The sequence below is a fragment of the Lithobates pipiens genome, unplaced genomic scaffold (assembly GCF_037356315.1).
Source record: "Lithobates pipiens isolate NorthernLeopardFrog02 unplaced genomic scaffold, aLitPip1_a1.2 Scaffold_8, whole genome shotgun sequence".
NCBI lineage: Eukaryota > Metazoa > Chordata > Amphibia > Anura > Ranidae > Lithobates > Lithobates pipiens.
In genome coordinates, this window is record NW_027507903.1 from 105,074,744 (window position 1) to 105,097,338 (window position 22,595).

Here is a 22,595-nt window from a genome sequence, read left to right on the forward strand (position 1 = left end):
CTTGGGAAAACAAAGAAGGCAGAGTGATGCCCAAAGTTTAGTAAATTTATTTAAAAAAAAATCCACTTACAGGTTAAATATAGAATTGGAACCAAAACAATGGAGCAAGAGCCTCAGCTCACTAGGTGCCACGTGTTGACAGGTGGAGTAGAGAAAGATCCAGGATCCACAGACAGCTGCAAAAGCCCGTATGCAGCAGCACATCAATCACTTAGCTGGGAAGCTAGAAAGCTAAGGGAGAAAGGCACAGCACACAGCATGAAGTAAACTGTCAGTGGTGCAAGGGACACAGGCATGCATTTCCAGGCTTTTTAGCCTTTTTCTCAAGCCTGTCTCTGAGTTCACAGAGTGCCCAAAGTGATAGAGAACTGATCATCTTCTAAATACAGCACCTTTTGGATACATTACCAATTGATGAGCTGGCAAACTTGAGCCACAAATTTCTTGTTCCCGCAAATTCACATTACTTTTGGTGATAACCATTAAGAAGGAATGGGGGTCACAAGGGCCAATTTATAATGCAATTAGAAAACTGAATTTTGCCGCAGTTATCTTCTTGTAATTCATGCTAGCATCTAGAAAGCTAGATGTTTCAGATACACTAAAAAAGTAAAAAAAAAAATGCAAACTAGTCCATTCACTGATTCTGCGCATGACCTAAAAATGCACTACAATTGCAAAATACAGGTTCAGGTGCCATTGTTTTCAATGCCACCTAAAATGCGATGTGGGTTTTTCCACGATTGTCATGCGAAGAATCGCATTGTGTGAAGCTTGTCACCCAAAAAGGAACAGGAGCTGCTTCAGGGGGCAAGCTTCCCACACTGCGATTTTTTTCGATTTAAGAGTGACAATTGCAGCAAAACTACACTGCGTTTTAGGTGCCATTGAAAATAATGGCACCTGAACCTGCATTCTGTGATTGTAGTGCATTTTGCAACCACGGGAAAACTGCAGTGATTCTGCCACAATCCCAAAAGGCCCGGGTGTGAATGGAGCTTACATGAAGCCCAACAAAACAGATAAACTGAAGGAAACCGGAGAAGCTTGTAACTCGTATGTACAGTAGTCTTTTATGATAGTTGTATACCAATTCAGCACAATAGTTAAACTTCTCCTCTTTAGAAATTGTTTGAATTGAAAAAGAATAACTGAAAAAAAAATCAGAATCTTAGATTTGAACCAATTAATAGTATATTAAAAGGAAAAAAATGGGGGAAGGGAATATGTCAAGCTTCATAAACCGACCTAGAAGATTTTTAAACATATTACAGTATATGGTAGCTAATCGTGTCAGTTTCCTTGTAATTGGCTCTTCCTGTTCAGCTAGCTTGGATTGCCTCTGGCATTGTGCTTTGACCCAGTAAGAAAAAATTGTTTAGTAGTGCTTCAGGCACAAATGCCACTTTATCTATAGATGAAGCTGGAATCCAACTTACAATTGAAAGATTCAGTAAGCTCAATGTATTAATTGGGCCATAATAAATATACATAGTTGGTGATGAGCCATTGTAGGGAAATATACATTTAAATAGCTTACAATTATAAGGTAGGACATAGATAACATATGGTTCATAAAGTTTGGAGGAGTATTCAGTTTGTAATTTAGGCAGATGTACTATATGAGATTAGCAATTTCAGCCAATTAGATCTGTGAGTTTTTGCTGGCAGATCCTTCCCATCGTTTTATTGCACCCAATTTATGAAACTTTTATACCTATTTGTTTGAGTATTAATGTGCATTTTATGACTAATGTAATTATTTCTGCAAAAATTTTGTTAGAATAACACTCAGAATATTTTGTACCTCGATTCAAGTGTTGGTCACGCTACTTCCGGTCCCTTTGGTCGTTCCGTGCTGGACGGTGGAACACACGCCAGCTACGAGGGTGAGCCACGAGGCACCATCTGATCACCCGACACACTAACAGCCTCAGTGCCAGGCTAAGGCACCATTCATGTAAGCAGCCATTTGGCATTTGTATTTTACCACTTTTTAAATAAACAGGATTACACTAATGTATCCTATTATATTTTTTACATATCTCTCTATGATCTTTGCGGTGAAGGGGTTTTTGCATCCACAGTCTTCACCATTGCAGCAAGCATTATCTTGCTAAAGCGCATTTGACCTGCTTTTTAATTAAAGGGGTCATCACCTTCTGGTAAGCATAATCTACTTATGGAACTATTTTTATTGCCTAGAAGAATTCAACACAGAAGAGATATTTGTGTTTGGGACTTGATTGATGGCCTTTTGGTTCATTCATTGTTTCACTATTTGTGTTTATCACTGTTTATGCATTTTTACCTATGGCACTTTGTACTTTATTTTGTAATTTAATGTAGATTTTTGAAGTATCTGAACACTCATTCTTCTTTGCACAGTTAAATTAAAATGTATCATTGAAGCGCCCTCTACACCCAACTTCTTGTGGCTTAAGGACTGGTCAGCCAAGCTTCCTTGTAAAAAGTTATTGGCAAGTTTCCCTTTTTATGGGAAATGTTTATTCGGTGATCATTTGCACAAATATATCCTAAAGATTTCCAGAGGGAAGAGTTCTCTACTTCCTGTGAGGAAAAGCACCAGATGTCCCTAGTTTAAAACCTCAGGGATTGCTTCCTCAAATGTCTGAGCGTCAAGGCAGTTCCGCCGCCAACAGGGCGTGCTAGGGCCAGGGGCAAGCCACAGGGCCAGGGCCAGAAGAAGCCCTGGGTCCAAGATCCTTCTAAACCCAGCACCAAGCCCTCCTTTTTGGGGGGACACCCCCACTCCATCGAGTGAGGGGAAGGCTGCTGCACTTTGCAGACATTTGGAGAACAATTATTCATGATGAGTGGGTCACCTCAATTATATCTTGCGGTTACAAGCTGGAGATGCGGGGGGTTCCCAGTATTCCCTCAGAGACTCCAAAAGTAAACTTATTGCTTCAGGCACTACATCATCTAGTGCATCAAGGAGTGATTGTAGAGGTTCCAGTATCTGAAAGGGGCACAGGGTTTCACTCAAACCTGTTTACGGTTCAGAAACCAAATGGTGAAACAAGGCCCAATTTGGATCCAAGATCCCTGAACATGTATCGACTGATACAGTCCTTTCGGATGGAGTCTGTCTGCTCAGTAGTAGCCTCACTCCAGAGAGGAGACTTTCTAGCCTCCATCGATATAAAAGACACGTATTTACACATACCTATCTTTCAGCCTCATCAGAGGTTCCTATGTTTTGCAGTAGAGGAACGTCATTTTCAGGTTGTGGCTCTACCCTTCAGCCTGGCTACTGCTCCCCGGGTGTTCACAAAGGTCCTAACACCAGTACTGGGTCTTTTAAGGGCCCAAGGGATCCTAATGCTTGGTTATCTGGACGACCTCCTACTCAGACATCACTCATTACAGGCTCTAGAACAAAGCATAATATGCACAGTGCGGTAGGCTTAGGCTGGATCATAAATAACAAAAACTCAGCCTCGAAACCAGGTCAAAGACTAAAGTAATTAGGCCTGATCCTAGATACGGTTCAAGCAAGAGTATTCTTGCCACCTGTAAGGATCTGTGCCCTGAAGGTTCAGGTGTGTCAGATAAGGGGCACCAGACAACCCTGCATTTGGCTCTGTATGTGTCTTCTAGGGAGGATGGTATCCTCCTTCGAGCCAGTGCCCTATGCCCAGTTCCATTCCAGGCCTTTACAACAAGACATTTTGTTGGCCTGGATCAGAAGAGGAAATGCCCTGGATTATCCAGTGTGCTTATCTCCTCGGGCAAGCTTAAGTCTAAACTGGTGGTTGCAGGATTAGAACCTGAGAAAGGGAAAATCCTTTCTCCCGGTAACTTTGAGAATATTGACTACAGATGCCAGTCTCTCAGGCTGGGGGTGACCCTAGAAGGGCTCACAGCTCAGGAGAAATGGTCAGGGAGGGACAGAACAGATCCTGCCCATCAACGTCCTGGAATTACGGGCAGTACGCTTGGCCCTATGGTCCTGGGCGGTGGAGCTTCAGGACTACCCTATCAGGGTCAGGTCCGACAATGCCACTGCAGTAGCCTATATAAACCACCAAGGCGTTACCAGGAGTCGTTCATCTCTGAAGGAGGTGAACCACATACTAGCCTGGGCAGAGGGACATGTGCCGATTATATCGGCAGTCCATATCCTGAAAGTAGAGAACTGGAAGGCAGATTACCTCAGCCGCCAGCAGATCTGCCCAGGGGAATGGTCCCTACACCCAGGGGTGTTCCAGGAAATTTCCCAGGGTTGGTGATGGCCAGAGGTCGACCTATTGGGATCCAGGTTCACCAACAAGCTACAGCAATTTGTGTCCTGAACAAGAGATCCTCTGGCAATTGGAGCAGATGCTCTGATAGTTCCATGGAGACAGTACTCCCTGGTTTATGCTTACCCTTCGACCCCTCTCCTTCCACATTTGTTGTGCAGGATTCGGAAAGAGGGGGTTCCAGTCATTCTGACAGCATGGCTATTGAAGCCAGGGTGTTAAAGGACCGTGGCATCTTGCGATCAGTAGTGTCTACCCTAGTGAATGCTAGAAAAGCTGTCACTGGGAAAATTTATCATAAGGTCTGAAAGACTTATATTGCTTGGTGTGAAGCCAGAAAATGGTATCCTCGTAAATACACGATTGGGAGACTTCTCTCTTTTCTACAGTCAGTTGTGGAAATCAGATTGGCTTTGAGTACAATCAGAGGTCAAGCTTCGGCCCTATCAGTATTTTTTCAAAGGCCTTTAGCCTCCCATTCACTGATCCAAAACTTTCCCCCATTAGGTCACCTATGTGTCCTTGGGACTTGAACTTGATGCTGTGTTACAGAAACAACCATTTGAACCTATCAAGGAAATTCCAATAGACTTGCTGTCACGCAAGCTAGCCTTGCTGATGGCCATCACCTTGGCTAGAAGGGTGTCGGAGTTGGGGGCCCTTTCGTGCAGGGAACCATACTTGATCCTTCACCACAACAGAGTCGTGTTACGACCTGTTACATCCTTTGTGTCAAAGGTGGTGTCGGCCTTTCATTTAAATCAGGACATTATTTTGCCTTCTTTTTTCTCTCAGCCTTGCTCTGCGGAAGAGAGACGATTGCATTCATTGGATGTTGTCCAGGCAGTCAAGGTTTATTTGTCTAGATCTGCGGAGATCTGAGGATCAGACCCCTTTTTTGTTTTACCAAAAGGACCCAAGAAGGGGCAGGCAGCTTCCAAGGCTTCCATTGCCAATTGGGTCCATCAATTGATCATTCGGGCCTACGGTCTGAAACCTAAAGCTTCTCCCTTTAGGGTGAGTGCTCATTCTACCAGGGGTGTAGGAACCTCCTGGGCTTTTTTGTCATCGGGTATCTGTGGCTCAGATTTGTAAGGCTGCTACCTGGTCTTCAGTGTATACATTCACAAAATGTTATCAAGTGGATGTTCGAGCAGCCAAGGATTCAGCTTTCAGCCGCAGTGTACTGTGGGCTGCCGTATAAGGTCTGATGGCTATTGTTTGGCAGTGTGTCTCCCTCCTCTCAAGGCTATTGCTCTGGGACGTCCCAGTAGGTAATGAATATTAGCCTGACTCTGTGTCCCATGATGATTGAAAAAGAAAATAGGATTTTTTCATCATACTTACCTGTAAAATCCTTTTCTTTGAGTATATCAAGGGACACAGAGATCCCTCCCCTCTTTTTTGAGGATTTAGTGCATGTTAAAAAACTGAAGTGCTTCCTGTGTGGGAGGGATTATATAAGGGATTACTTCCTTTCTGAAGACCTTTGGTCTACCAGTGTCCATTCACCTGGAGATGGCGTATAACACAGTAGGTAATGAATCTGACTCTGTGTCCCATGATGTACTCAAAGAAAAAGATTTTAAAGATAAGTATGACAAAAAAATTACATTTGATTTACTAATGAGAACTGTAGGGTGACTTTTTGGTGGCAAAACACTTAATCACTTTAGGTCTTTATAAGGGTGAATCAGGAGAAACAATTTGTCACTGGATGAACTTGTATCAATTTATTATTGAGAACAGCAAAATTATTTAACAGAACTGACTACAGTACTAAGGATCTGAGGGGTGCCATTCTGATGGAGAATGTTAAGAGGCATGGGAAGATAAATACAAGCAAAAATGCAAACCTCGACTTTTTTAATTCTACAGGTTAAAAAAAGAGATGCTTGTGTGGCTGTACTACACACAGTAGTAAGTGGCAAGTGTGTCCTATTACTGATAGGGGGTGCACATATCACAGGCCAGTCCAGAGACTGTTAACCACTTCAATACCAGGCTATAGTCATATGACGTCTGCAGATGGGATCCCCCATCCTGGGCGGGCGTCAAATGATGTCCTCGGTAGCTCCCAGAGCAGATCGTGGATGAGGTATGTCCCTCCCAGATTGGGGTAAAGAGCCAATAAAAAATGTCTCTTTACCATGTGACCGGCTGTATCCAATCACAGCCGGTCACCTGTATTGCTCACGTGCACGGCGCTCATGCACTCCCCTAGGATGCACACAGAGCGCCAATCGGGGACGCGGCTTGTCACCCTGACACAGCCCAACCCCAATCACAGTAAAGAGCCAATGAAATTGGCTCTATACCACGTGACTGGCTGTGTTCAATCACAGCTGGTCACAGAATGTAAACAAACTGTGGTAACAAGATGTTACTGGGTTCTCCTCACACGCCGATCGTGTGTGAGAAGGAGATTGCGGTAACATATCGTTACCGCTTACAGTACACACCAACCACACTGATTGCCCCCCCCAATAAAGAGTACCTGTCATCACCCATCAAAGAACCTGTCATCACCCATCAGAGTATCACCCATCAGAGTACCTGTCATCACCCATCAGAGCACCTGAGTACCTGTCATCACCCATCAGATTACCTGAGTACCTGTCATCACTCATCAGTGTACCTGAGTACCTGTCATCACAGCCCATCTGAGTACCCGAGTACCTGTCGTCACAGCCCATCTGAGTACCCGAGCACCAGTCACAGTCCATCTGAGTACCCAAGTACCTGTCACAGTCCATCTGAATACACAAGTACCCGAGTACCTGTCACAGTACATCTGAGTACCCGAGTACCTGTCACAGTACATCTGAGTACCCGAGTACCTGTTACAGTATATCTGAGTACCCGAGTACCTGTCACAGCCCATCTGAGTACCTGTCACAGCCCATCTTAGTACCTGAGTACCTGAGTACCTGTCACAGTATATCTGAATACTCGGGTACTCAGATATACTGTGACAGGTACTCGGGTACTCAGATGGGCTGTGACAGGTACTCAGATGGGCTGTGACAGGTACTCAGGTACTCAGATGGGCTGTAACAGGTACTCAGGTAATCAGATGGGCTGTGACAGGTACTCAGGTACTCAGGTCACAGTCCATCTGAGTACCCAAGAACCTGTCACAGTTCATCTGAGTATCTGTCACAGTCCATCTGAGTACCTGAGTACCTGTCACAGTCCATCTGAGTACCTGAATACCTGTCACAGTCCATCTGAGTACCTGAGTACCTGTCACAGACCACCTGAGTACCTGAGTACCTGTCACAGTCCATCTGAGTACCTGACTACCTGTCACAGCCCTTCTGAGTACCTGACTACCTGTCACAGACTTGTGTAAAAAAATTAACCATTCAAAAGACTCATTATGCCTCATAGAATAGACATTGAGGTGTTTTGCTTTCCAAAATGGGGTCATTTTGTGGGTAATTCCATTGTCCTGGTGCTCCAGGGCCTTCAAAAGTGTAAGGCCGCGTACACACGCGGGGACTGTTCGCTCAACTTTGTCCGTCAAACAGTTTCAGCGGACAGTCCGCTCAAAATTAGCATGGACGGACTTGGCCACACACGACGAACGAACAGTCCACTGAAACCGTGCGCGATGACGTGAACGGCACGTACGACGGGACTAGAAAACGACGTCCTATACACTGCAATGCAAACTTCGGCGTGTAAATCCTTTCTGAGCATGCGCGGAACTTAGTTTGACGAACAAGCCTACACACGAGGGGACTGTTCGCTGAAACAAAGTTTCAGCGGACAGTTTTTCGGAATTTCCGAAAAACTTTGTTCAGCAGACTGTCCGCTGAAACTGTCCGCTGAAAGCCCACACACGAGCGGACTGTCCGCCGAAACACTGTTCAGCGGACAAAGTTGAGCGAACAGTCCCTGCGTGTGTACGCGGCCTAATAGGTCGCTTGGAAATTAGAAGTGTAATTTATGCTCCTAGAACCCCTGATGGTGCTCCCTGCATGTTGGGCCTCTCTATGTGGCCAGGCTGTGTAAAAGTCTCACACATGTGGTATCACTATACTCAAGTGGAGTAGCAGAATGTACTTTGGGGTGTAATTGGAAGTATGCACATGCTGTGTGTGATAAATAACTTGTTATTATGACAATTTTGTGGAAAAATAAAAAAATTCTTAAATTTCCCAAGAATTGTGGGAAAAATTACAACTTCAGAAAATTCACCATGCTTCTTGCTAAATACTTTTGACTGTCTACTTTTCAAAAAGGGGTCATTTGGGGGGTATTTGTACTTTCCTGACATTTCAGGGCCTCAAGAAATAAGTGTCAGTGTATCAGGTGTGATCAATTTTCAATGATTTGCACCATAGCTTGTAGACTCTCTAACTTTCACAGAGACTAAATAATATCCACTAATTTGGGTTATTTTTACCAAAGAGATGTAGCCGTATAAATTTTGGCCCAAATTTATGAACAAAAATTACTTATTTGCAAAATTTTATCATAAAAACAAAAAAAAAGTGTTTTTGTTTCATAATTTTCACTCTTTTTCACTTATGTTGCAAGAAAATAAAAAACCCAGTGGTGATTAAATACCACCAAAAGAAAGCTCTATTTGTATGTATGTGAAAAAAATTATAAAAATGTTGTTTGGGTACAGTGTTGCATGACTGAGTAATTGGCATTCAGAGTATGAGAGCACTGAAAGTTAAAAATTGGTCTGGGAAGGAAGGGTGTATAAATGTCCTGTATTGAAGTGCTTAATGAAGATGGAAGACAAGAGTGTTCGTGTAGTGGAAGCATACAGACTCGCCACCACCAAATTTTTTTTCAAACAATTTCTTCTGCAGGTAAAGTGATGGCAAGTGTTTTCTGTGACAAATGTGATGTTAGGCATGTGGATTTTCCACCCACCGTGGTGCACCTATCAACAGTGAATATTACTGTCGTGTTCTGAGAGATTTGCATATTCCAGTGCCCCTGGAAGACGTCACCTTTGACGAAACGGCATAGGGAAGAGTGGCATGCTGACATCACCACAATTCCGCTCTGGTCCCGGAAGTGACGGGCAGCAATCAAGAGCCAGCCAGCTCGAATATTAGCAACACGGTTTTTATATACAGCAAAAATTGTAAGTGCATGATTGTCGCCTTTTTTATGATTAAAACGTTTTTGTAGAATTACGCTATGGTAGCTTTTCTATTTCTACATGTGCACTGAGTACATATCAGTTTATGCTGTGGATGGCTGTGGTGAAATTTTGAAAGTTTGTCAACATCTTGTTACCCTGTACATTTGGAAACACCTTGCTGTTTACGGAGTGGAGCATTGGGAAACATCTTGCTATCCTGACACAGAGACCCTGGCTGGGAGACAAGCCACAGGCATGTTAGATCTCCTTAAACGAGATCTAGCCAGCTAGTAAGCGGCAGTATTTTTATTGGTGGAGGATCCTTTCCTGTTGTACCCTGTCACATCTTCGTGGGTGTCATGTGTGGTGTCACTATAGAGGGCTGAGGTACCATGTTTCAACCTATACTGTGGACTGTTTAACAATAATAACTTTTTTAGCACTTGTTCAGTTATATCCTAAGATCTCGCTGGACATTGATCACATTATATATATATTTGGGTTTACATTAATTTGCTCATTAGGATCATTGTTCTAATCCAGTGTATTTTGATTAGTTCCAGTACATATTTTTAATTTATGGAACAACCATTCACAATTCATATTTATTTGTATTCGTTTTTAGCACAGCTTTTTTTCTTTATAGATGTGCGTATACGTCTGCAGAAAAAATGCCCTGGTTTGATCACTAAGGGCCACCTGCTTCTCCAGGAAAACGCACAAGCTCATACTGTTTACCGCACAACGTGCACATTACAGCAATTCGGCTGGGAGGTATTGTCACATCCCCCTTACAGCACAGACCTCGCTCTTAGTGATTTGCACCTGTTTGGACCCCTAAAAGAGTTCCTCAGAAGTCAGCCTTTCAGCACTGATGATGAAGTGAAGCAGACTGTCCTAGGATGGTTCAGGCGTACGGACAAATCTTCCAATGCAAATCTTTCCAGGCATTAAACACTGGGATAAGTGTATAAATGTAGCAGGGGAGTATGTCCAAAAATAAATGTAGTTCCGACTCTTTGAAATTTGTTCTTTTATTATATAAACTCAAAAGTCCCAGTTTGACTTGAATTCCCATTGTACATTGCATAGTGGCCTATTTAGAGATCAGCATTACTTGTGCTATTATAATTCTAAATTAACTCTCATCTTTGGGTAGCTTACTCCTTGACCGGCAATAGATAAAAGGACAACATAGCATGAACAAATGGTTCTAATTTCACACCCCTGCTGTATTTCTCACATTCATTTGTAACTTCCTTGTTCCACTGATTGTATCTTTGTTTCCTTATACAGATTTACTTGTTAATTGTTGGTTTAACCACTTCAGCCCCGGACCAATAAACACCTTAAGGACCAGAGGTCTTTTTCCAATTTCGCACTGCGCTGCTTTAACTGGTAATTGCGCGGTCATGCAACATTGCACCCAAACGAAATTTGCGTCCTTTTCTTCCCACAAATAGAGCTTTCTTTTGATGGTATTTGATTGCCTCTGCGATTTTTATTTTTTGCGATATAAATGGAAAAAGAGCGAAAATTTTGAAAAAAAATGATATTTTCTTCTTTTTGTTATAAGAAAAATCGAAAAAAATAAATTTTAGTCATACATTGAGGGCAAAATGTATTCAGCCACATGTCTTTAGTAAAAAAAATGTCAATAAGCGTATATTTTTTTGGTTGCGCAAAAGTTATAGTGTCTACAAACTAGAGTACATTTTCTGGAATTTACACAGCTTTTAATTTATGACTGCCTATCTCATTTCTTGAGGTGCTAAAATGGCAGGGCAGTACAAACCCCCCCCCCCCCCAAATGACCCCATTTTGGAAAGTAGACACCACAAGGAAATTGCTGATGGGTATGTTAAGCCCATTGAATATTTATTTTTTTTGTCCTAAGGGATTGAATAATGGCAAAAAAAAAAAATTTTTTACAAAAAGTTGTCACTAAATGATATATTGCTCACACATGCCATGGTTATATGTGGAATTGCACCCCAAAATATATTCCGCTACTTCTCCCGAGTATGGGGATACCACATGTGTGGGACTTTTTGGGAGTCTAGTCGCGCACGGCACCCCGAAAACCAATCACCACCTTCAGGATTTCTAAGGGTGCAAATTTTTGATTTCACTCCTCACTACCTATCACAGTTTCGAAGGCCATAAAATGCCAAAATAGCACAAAACCCCCCAAAATGACCCCATTTTGGAAAGTAGACCCCCCAAGCTATTTACTGAGAGGCATGTTGAGTCCATGGAATATTTTATATTTTGCCACAAGTTGCGGGAATATTACAAACTTTTTTTTTTTGCACAAAGTTGTCACTAAATGATATATTGCTCACACATGCTATGGGCATAAGTCAAATTACACCCCAAAATAAATTCTGCTGCTTCTCCCGAGTACGGGGATACCACATGTGGGGGACTTTTTGGGAGCCTAGCCGCGTACGGGACCCCGAAAACCAAGCACTGCCTTCCGGATTTAAATATAAAATGCTACCAAAAAAACTGTTAGCAATCGCAGGGATCAGGCCTGACTCTGCAAACGCTGCAGTTATGTGTTTAGTGTTTTGTAAGTGACAGTGATCAATCGATACTGCACTTGGGTGGGCTGGGCAGAGGGGCAAAACACAGGTGCTAGCAGGTATGTGGGCTGATCCCGCTAACAATGCGTTTTTTTGGAACCCTAAACTGCTGGGGACGCTAGTATAGATCTGATCAGATCAGATATTGATCTGTTCAGATTCTATACCATTACGGGAGGTTTATGCTTTGCGTGTGGGTGTTAGCGGTACTGGCACTAACCTAGCGCTGCCTGGGGCGACGCAGGCCCTGACCCTAAAACCTAATTGATATCACCCGCCGGGTGATCAGGGGGTCAAACCTTTATTGGGTAATAAATGGTGGGTGCCCTGATGCTATAAAAAGCAAACTAACCAGAGTCACCCGTAACACTTATACGGTGATCAGTGGTGAAAGGGTTAACTAGGGGCAATCAGGGGGTTCAAATTTTTATTAGGTAGTATATGGGGGTCCCTGGCGCTATATAAAAACCTGACGGGGAACCTAAATAACTAACTGGCTAACCAGCGTCACCAGTGACACTTATACTGTGATCGCTGGTGAAAGGGTTAACTAGGGGCAATCAGGGGGTTAAAACCATTATTGGGTAGTATATGGGGGTACCTAACGCTATAAAAACCTGGCGGTGAACCTAAAAAAATAACTAGCTACCTAACGACACTAGTGACACTAATGCAGCGATCAGAAAAACGATCGCTTAGTGACACTGGCAAAAGGGGGTGAAAGGGTTAACTAGGGGAAATCAGGGGGTTAAAACCATTATTGGGTAGTATATCGGGGTACCTAGCGCTATAAAAACCTGGCGGTGAACCTAAAAAAATAACTAGCTACCTAGCGGCACTAGTGACACTAATGCAGCGATCAGAAAAACGATCGCTTAGTGACACTGGCTAAAGGGGGTGAAAGGGTTAACTAGGGGCAATCAGGGGGTTAAAACCATTATTGGGTAGTATATTGGGGTACCTAGCGCTATAAAAACCTGGCGGTGAACCTAAAAAAAAAACTAGCTACCTAGGGACACTAATGCAGCGATCAGAAAAATGATCGCTTAGTGACACTGGCAAAAGGGGGTGAAAGGGTTAACTAGGGGCAATCAGGGGGTTAAAACCTTTATTGGGTAGTATATCGGGGTACCTAGCGCTATAAAAACCTGGCGGTGAACCTAAAAAAAAAACTAGCTACCTAGCGACACTAGCGACACTAATGCAGCGATCAGAAATATGATCGCTTAGTGACACTGGCAAAAGGGGGTGAAAGGGTTAACTAGGGGCAATCAGGGGGTTAAAACCATTATTGGGTAGTATATCGGGGTACCTAGCGATATAAAAACCTGGCGGTGAACCTAAAAAAATAACTAGCTACCTAGCGACAGTAGCGACACTAATGCAGCGATCAGAAAAATGATCGCTTAGTGACACTGGCAAAAGGGGGTGAAAGGGTTAACTCTAGGGGCAATCAGGGGGTTAAACCTTTATTGGGGGGGGGGTAGGGGGCTACCCTGGACCTAACACTAACTGCCCTGACAGTTTTTACTGTTACAACTGACACTGAATGCAGTGATCAGTAAATAAATGATCAATGCAATCAGTGACACTGTGACTGGGGGGGAGGGGGATCGGGGGGGCGATCGGGGGGGGTTTGTGTACCTATGTGTACCTATGTGTTAGAGTAGTGTTTTGGTGCACTTACTTTTAGTCTTCTCCTCATAGTCCGGTCAAAAAGACCGCCCCGAGGAGAATGACATCACTTCCTCCTTCCTGTGTATACAATACACAGTGGGAGGAAGCTTCTCATTGGCCAGGAGCAATCCAGAGGGGGTGGCCAGAAACCAACGGCCATCCCCTCATTACGGATCACTCCTGAAGCGAACCGGACAGCCGGATCCAGCGGGAGGGGGTCCGATCGGACCCCCCACCCGCTGGAAGGCAGGCACGTACATGTACGTGCTTGTGCCTGCCTGTGCCATTGCGATGACGTACAATGGCAATACGGCGGTCCTTAAGTGGTTAATTAGCTCATGTTCTTTAACCTCTTTACGACTGCCTAGCACATATGTGTAGCGACATAAGTGTGGGCCTTCAGTATCCAAAAGGGGCACAGGGTTTTACTCAAACCTGTTTACAGTTCAGAAACCAAATGGGGACACAAGGCCCATTTTGAACCCGAGATCCCTTAACATGTACCTACTGATACAGTCCTTTCGGATAGAGTCTGTCTGCTCAGTAGTAACCTCACTCCAGAGGGGAGACTTTCTAGCCTCCATCGACATAAAAGACACGTATTTACACATACCTATCTTTCAGCCTCATCAGAATTTCCTATGTTTTGCAGTAGAGGAACGTAATTTTCGGGTTGTGGCTCTACCCTTCAGCCTGGCTACAGCTCCCCGGGTGTTCACAAAGGTCCTAACACCAGTACTGGGTCTTTTAAGGGCCCAAGGGATCCTAGTGCTCAGTTATCTGGATGACCTCCTATTCAGAGATCACTCATTACAGGCTCTAAAACAAAGCATAATATGCACAGTGCGGTAGGCTTAGGCTGGATCATAAATACCAAAAAGTCAGCCTTGAAACCAGCTCAAAGACTAAAGTATTTAGGTCTGACCCTAGATACGGTTCAAGCAAGAGTATTCTTGCCACCTGTAAGGATCTGTGCCTTGAAGGTTCAGGTGCATCAGATAAGGGGCACCAGACAACCCTCCATTCGGCTCTGTATGAGTCTTCTAGGGAGGATGGTATCCTCCTTCGAGGCAGTGCCCTATGCTCAGTTCCATTCCAGGCCTTTACAACAAGACATTTTGTTGGCCTGGATCAGAAGAGGAAATGCCCTGGATTATCCAATGTGCTTATCTTCTCGGGCATGCTTAAGTCTAAACTGGTGGTTGCAGGATCAGAACCTGCGAAAGGGAAAATCATTTCTCCCGGTAACTTTGAGAGTATTGACTACACATGGCAGTCTCTCAGGCTGGGGGGGTGACCCTAGAAGGGCTCACAGCTCAGGGAAAATGGTCAGGGACAGAAGAGATCCTGCCCATCAACGTCCTGGAATTATGGGCAGTACGTCTGGCCCTACGGTCCTGGACAGTGAAGCTTCAGGACTGCCCTATCAGGGTTCAGTCCGACAATGCCACTGCAGTAGCCTATATAAACCCCCAAGGCGTTACCAGGAGTCGTTCATCTCTGAAGGAGGTGAACCACATACTAGCCAGGGCAGAGGGACATGTGCCGATTATATCGGCAGTCCATATCCTGGGAGTAGAGAACTGGAAGGTAGATTATCTCAGCGGCCAGCAGATCTGCCCAGGGGAATGGTCCCTACACCCAGGGGTGTTCCAAAAAATTTCCCAGCATTGGGGATGGCCAGAGGTCTATTTATTGGCATCCAGGTTCATCAACAAGCTACAGCAATTTGTGTCCTGAACTTAGGCATTCTCTGGCAATCGGAGCAGATTATGGTTTATGCTTTCCCTTCAATTCCTCTCCTTCCACATTTGTTGCACAGGATTTGGAAAAAGTGGGTTCCAGTCATTCTGGCGGCACCAGGCTGGCCCAGAAGGCCCTGGTTCCTGAAGGTTGTGAGACTGACTTTAGATGGGCCATGGACGCTTCCACGTCGCCCCAATCTACTATCTCGAGGTCCTATATTCCACCCCAATTTACAGTCTCTAAATTTGACGGCATGGCTATTGAAGCCAGGGTGTTAAAGGACCATGGCATCTTGGGATCAGTCGTGTCTACCCTAGTGAATGCTAGAAAAACTGTCACTGGGAAAATTTATCATAAGGTCTGGAAGACTTATATTGCTTGGTGTGAAGCCAGAAAATGGTAATCTCGTAAATACGCCATTGGGAGACTTCTCACTTTTCTACAGTCAGCTGTGGAAATCTAATTGGCTTTGAGTACAATCAGAGGTCAAGCTTTGGCCCTATCAGTATTCTTCTAAAGGCTTTTAGCCTCCCATTCAGTGATCCAAAACTTTATGCAGAGGGCAACTCGCTTGCTTCCCCCCATTAGGTCACCTATGTGTCCCTGGGACTTGAACTTGGTGCTGTTTGTGTTACAGAAACAACCATTTGAACCTATCAAGGAAATTCCAATAGACTTGCTGTCACGCAAGCTAGCCTTCCTGATGGCCATCACCTCGGCTAGAAGGGTATCGGAGTTGGCGGCCCTTTCGTGCAGGGAACCATACTTGATCCTTCACCACGACAGAGTCATGTTACGACCTGTTACATCCTTTTTGTCAAAGGTGGTGTTGGCCTTTCATTTAAATCAAGACATTATTTTGTCTTCTTTTTTCTCTCAGCCTCGCTTGGCGGAAGAGAGACAACTGCATTCATTGAATGTTATCTGGGCAGTCGAGGTTTATTTGTCTAGATCTGTGGAGATCCGAGGATCAGACTCCTTTTTTGTTTTACCAAAAGGACCCAAGAAGGGGCAGGCAGCTTTCAAGGCTTCCATTGCCAATTGGGTCCGTCAATTGATCATTTGGGCCTATGGTCTGAAACCTAAAGCTTCTCCCTTTAGGGTGAGGGCTCATTCTACCAGGGGTGTAGGAATCTCCTGGGCTTTTCGCCATCGGGTATCTGTGGCTCAGATTTGTAAGGCTGCTACCTGGTCTTCAGTGCATACATTCAGCCGCAGTGTACTGTGGGCTGCTGTATAAGTTCTGATGGCTATTGTTTGGCAGTGTGTCTCCCTCTCCTCAAGGCTATTGCTCTGGGACGTCCCAGTAGGTAATGAATATTAGCCTGACTCTGTGTCCCATGATGATTGAAAAAGAAAATAGGATTTTTTCATCATACTTACCTGTAAAACCCTTTTTTTTTTAGTACATCAAGGGACACAGAGATCCCTCCCCTCTTTTTTGAGGATTTAGTGCTTGCTACAAAACTGAAGTGCTTCCTTTGTGGGAGGGGTTATATAAGGGATCACTTCCTGTCTGAAGAACTTTTGGTCCACCAGTGTCCATTCACCTGGAGATGGAGTATAACACAGTAGGTAATGAATATTAGTCTGACTTTGTGTCCCATGATGTACTCAAAGAAAAAGATTTTACAGGTAAGTATGATGAAAAATTATGAAAAATATATTTTTTTCATCATACTTACAAGAACTGTCTTTCACAGTTCAGTCTTTGTGATGGGAGCACACAGTGAGTGCACTCTCAGCAGCATGTTGGCGCTAAGGACCACACTTTTTTTTCACCACACATATGTGCTAGGCAGTCGTAAAGCGGTTAAAGAACATGAGCTAATTAAACCAACAATAAACAAGTAAATCTATATAAGGAAACAAAGATACATTCAGTGGAACAAGGAAGTTACAAATGAATGTGAGAAATACAGCAGGGGTGTGAAATTAGAACCATTTGTTCATGCTATGTTGTTCCTTTATTGCCGGTCAAGAAGTAAGCTACCCAAAGATGAGAGTTCATTTATAATTATAATGGCACAAGAAATTATCTCTAAATAGGCCACTATGCAATGTTCGATGGGCATTCAAGTTAAACTGGGACTTTTGAGTTTATATAATAAAAGAACAAGTTTCAAGGAGTGGAAACTGCATTTATTTTTGGACATACTCCCCTGCTACATCTATACACTTATACCAGCGTTTAATGCCTGGAAAGCTTTGCATTGGAAGATTTGTCTGTATGCCTGAACCATCCTAGGACAGTCTGCTTCACTTCGTCATCAGTACTGAAAGGCTGACTTCCGAGGAACTCTTTTAGGGGTCCAAACAGGTGGAAATCACTCAGAGCGAGGTCTGTGCTGTAAAGGGGATGTGACAATACCTCCCAGCCGAATTGCTGTAATGTACACGTTGTGCGGTGAACATTATGAGCTTGTGCATTTTTCTGGAGAAGCAGATGGGCCTTAGTGACCAAACCAGGCCATTTTTTCTGCAGACATGAATGCACATCTCTCAGAACACGACAGTAATATTCACTGTTGATTGGTGCACCACGGGGATTGAAAATCCACATGACTAACATCACGTTTGTCCCAGAAAACACTTGCCATCACTTTACCTGTAGAAGCAATTGTTCGGAAAAAAAAATTGGTGGTGGGGAGTCTGTATACTTCCACTACACGAACACTCTTGTCTGCCAGCTTCATTGACAGTCTCTGGACTGGCCCGTGATATGTGCACCCCCTATCAGTAATAGGAAAACACTTGCTACTTACTACTGTGTGTAGTACAGCCGCACAAGCATCTCTTTTTTTTTTTTACTTGTAAAATTAAAAGTCAAGGTTTGATGGCCTCCGTATTACATTTTTGCTTGTATTTATCTTCCCATGCCTCTTAACGTTCTCCATCGGAATGGCAACCCTCAGATCTTTAGTACTGTAGTCAGTTCCGCTAAGTATTTTGACAAAAAAATAATTTTGCTGTTCTCAGTAGTAAATTGATACATGTTCATCCAGTGACAAATTTGCTTCTCCTGATTTTCCCTTATAAAGACCTAAAGTGATTAAGAGTTTTGCCACCAAAAAGTCACCCTACAGTTCTCATTAGTAAACTGATGCAAATTAATCCATTGAGAAAATATAATTTTTTCATGCTCCCATCACAAAGACTGAACTGTGAAAGACATGTAAGTATGATGAAAAAATTATATTTTTCATAATTTTTTCATCATACTTACCTGTAAAATCTTTTTCTTTGAGTACATCATGGGACACAGAGTCAGGCTAATATTCATTACCTACTGGGACATCCCAGAGCCATAGCCTTGAGGAGAGGGAGACAGACTGCCAAACAATAGCCATCAGAACTTATACGGCAGCCCACTGTACACTGTGGCTGAAAGCTGAATCCTTGGCTGCTCGAACATCCACTTAATAACATTTTGTGAAAGTATGCACTGAAGACCAGGTAGCAGCCTTACAAATCGGAGCCACAGATACCCCGTGGCGAAAAGCCCAGGAGATTCCTACACCCCTGGTAGAATGAGCCCTCACCCTAAAGGGAGGAGCTTTAGGTTTTAGACCGTAGGCCCGAATGATCAATTGACGAACGCAATTGGCGATGGAAGCCTTGAAAGCTGCCTGTCCCTTCTTGGGTCCTTTTGGTAAAACAAAAAAGGAGTCTGATCCTCGGATCTCCACAGATCTAGACAAATAAACCTTGACTGCCCAGATAACGTCCAATGAATGTCTCTCTTGTCTCTCTTCAGCGAGGCTGAGAGAAAAAAAGAAGGCAAAATAATGTCCTGATTTAAATGAAAGGCCAACACCACCTTTGACAAAAAGGATGTAACAGGTCGTAACATGATTCTGCCGTGGTAAAGGATCAAGTATGGTTCCTTGCACAAAACCCTTCTAGCCGAGGTGATGGCCATCAGGAAGGCTAGCTTGCGTGACAGCAAGTTGATTGGAATTTCCTTGATAGGTTCAAATGGTTGTTTCTGTAACACAGACAGCACCAAGTTCAAGTCCCAAGGACACATAGGTGACCTAATGGGGGGAAGCAAGCGAGTTGCCCTCTGCATAAAGTTTTGGATCAGTGAATGGGAGGCTAAAAGCCTTTGGAAGAATACTGATAGGGCCAAAGCTTGACCTCTGATTGTACTCAAAGCCAATTTGATTTCCACAGCTGACTGTAGAAAAGTGAGAAGTCTCCCAATGGCGTATTTATGAGGTTACCATTTTCTGGCTTCACACCAAGCAATATAAGTCTTCCAGACCTTATGATAAATTTTCCTAGTGACAGCCTTTCTAGCATTCACTAGGGTAGACACTACTGATCCCAAGATGCCACGGTCCTTTAACACCCTGGCTTCAATAGCCATGCCGTCAAATTTAGAGACTGTAAATTGGGGTGGAATATAGGACCTCGAGATAGTAGATCGGGGCGACGTGGAAGCATCCATGGCCGGTCTAAAGTCAGTCTCACAACCTCCAGCAACCATGGCCTTCTGGGCCCGCCTGGTGCCACCAGAATGACTGGAACCCCTTCTTTCCAAATCCTGTGCAACAAATGGTGAAGGAGAGGGATTGAAGGGAAAGCATAAACTAGGGAGTACTGTCTCCATGTAACTATCAGAGCATCTGCTCTGATTGCCAGAGGATCCCTTGTTCAGGGCACAAATTGCTGTAGCTTGTTGATGAACCTGGATGCCAATAGGTCGACCTCTGGCCATCCTCAACGCTGGGAAATTTCCTGAAGCACCCCTGGGTGTAGGGACCATTCCCCTGGACAGATCTGCTGGCGGCTGAGATAATCTGCCTTCCAGTTCTCTACTCCCAGGATATGGACTGCCGATATAATCGGCACATGTCCCTCTGCCCTGGCTAGTATGTGTGTCACCTCCTTCAGAGATGAACGACTCCTGGTAACGCCTTGGGGGTTTATATAGGCTACTGCAGTGGCATTGTCGGACTGAACTCTGATAGGGCAGTCCTGAAGCTCCACCGTCCAGGACCGTAGGGCCAGACCTACTGCCCATAATTCCAGGACATTGATGGAAAGGATCTGTTCTGTCCCTGACCATTTTCCCTGAGCTGTGAGCCCTTCTAGGGTCACCCCCCAGCCTGAGAGACTGGCATGTGTAGTCAATACTCTCAAAGTTACTGGGAGAAAGGATTTTCCCTTTCGCAGGTTCTGATCCTGCAACCGCCAGTTTAAACGTAAGCATGCCCAAGGAGATAAGGACATTGGATGATCCAGGGCATTTCCTCTTCTTATCCAGGCCAACAAAATGTCTTGTTGCAAAGGCCTGGAATGGAACTGGGCATAGGCACTGCCTCAAAGGAGGATACCATCCTCCCTAGAAGACTCATACAGAGCCGAATGGAGGGTTGTCTGGTGCCCCTTATCTGACGCACCTGAACCTTCAAGGCAGGTGGCAGGTGGCAAGAATACTCTTGCTTAAACCGTATCTAGGATCAGACTTAAATACTTTTGTCTTTTAGCTGGTTTCAAGGCTGACTTTTCGGTATTTATGATCCAGCCTAAGCCTACCGCACTGTGCATATTATGCTTTGATCTAGAGCCTGTAATGAGTGATCTCTGAGTAGGAGGTCGTCCAGATAACTGAGCACTAGGATCCCTTGGGCCCTTAAAAGACTTTACCGTCGGATTTGTGGCGCTATTTGGGTTTTACCCCCCCGCTAGCGGCCAAGAATGGGTTAAAAACCACCGCAAAACTCTTTCCCGGTGGTATAGCCACGCTGCCCCATTGATTTTCAGATAGGAGCGGTGGAGGAGAGGTATATACATCGCTCCTTCACCGCTCCAAAGATGCTGCTAGCAGGACTTTTTTTACCATCCTGCTAGCAGCAGCTGTTTCAGGGCGCTTTGCAAGTGCTATTTTTAGCGCTATAGTGCCGGCAAAGCTCCCCAGTGTGAAAGGGGTCTAATTGAACTAAGGGGGCTGTCACAGGCTCTCCTCAAGAGAGCCCAACTATGCCGATCATTTCTGCCCAGCTACTCCATTCATAGAAGCCATACTACAGCTTCTATGAATGAAACATATTTGATTGTTATTGTAGAAAGAATGCTATGAGTGTGTTCAACAGTTAAACAAAATGCTTTCATTTCAAAGTACCTTGAGATAATAAACTGTTTACAAAGTATTGTTTTTTTTTTGTTTGTTTTTTTTGTACAAAAAATTGTGTAAATGTCGGTTCACACTGAGGCAGCACGACTTGCAGCGCGACTGCCTCAGGAGACCTGGACACGACCGCTGCGGCAACTTGAAAAACAACTTCTCTATAGAAGTCAATGCAAGTCGCCTCAAGTCACCCCCAAAGTCGTACAGGAACCTTTTTCTAAGTTGGAGCGATTTGTGTCTCTCCGATTAGAACGGTTCCATTGTACAGAATGGGACGTAACTTGTCAGGTGGCTAAGTCGCCTGACAAGTCGTCCCAGTGTGAACCGTCCCTAAGCCAACAAAAAAGGGATCATTTTATATTGATATATTTTAAATGTTCTTTCTACTATCTGTGGCTAACACAGTACAGACATTTACTGGTTGAATAAATATGCCAGACTTCAGTAAGAACATAATACAAGGGGAATTATTTAGTTGCAAAAGTACAAACATTTAATAAATCAAGATAACAAATACTGTAAAGCACCAAAATGGATACAAATATATCACATTGATGGAATCATTTTTTTTTCTCTGTTTACTAATGAAGATGGGTGACTTATGGTATGTGTGAGCTGGGAAAATATTTGTTTTGTTTGACTTATTTTTTGATCTGATAACACAATGTACTGAGTTATTTGCACTTTGTTCTCATGGAAAGATATCGATCTGTAAGTCCCATGTATGCTGTTTGGTAGAAATTAGTAAAAACTGAGAGTGTTTGTCATACTGAAATCTTGGAAAAACTATGGAGATTTTGGCAGAATGTTGCCTTTTCAGGAAAATGCATCAGTAAAGTAGTGTTAGCCTAGGACAGTGATGGCGAACCTATGGCACGCGTGCCACAGCTGGCACGCAGAGCCATCTCTGTGGGCACGCGAGAGGATCCTGTTTCACGGTGGGGAGAACATGGCAGCAAACTAACTAACATGGCAGGAAATTAACTGCACGAGTGAGTGGGTGGCTCCGCAGCCTCCGCGCGTAAGGCTACAGACCTGAGAGCACGCGAGGGAGAGAAGCAAGCAGC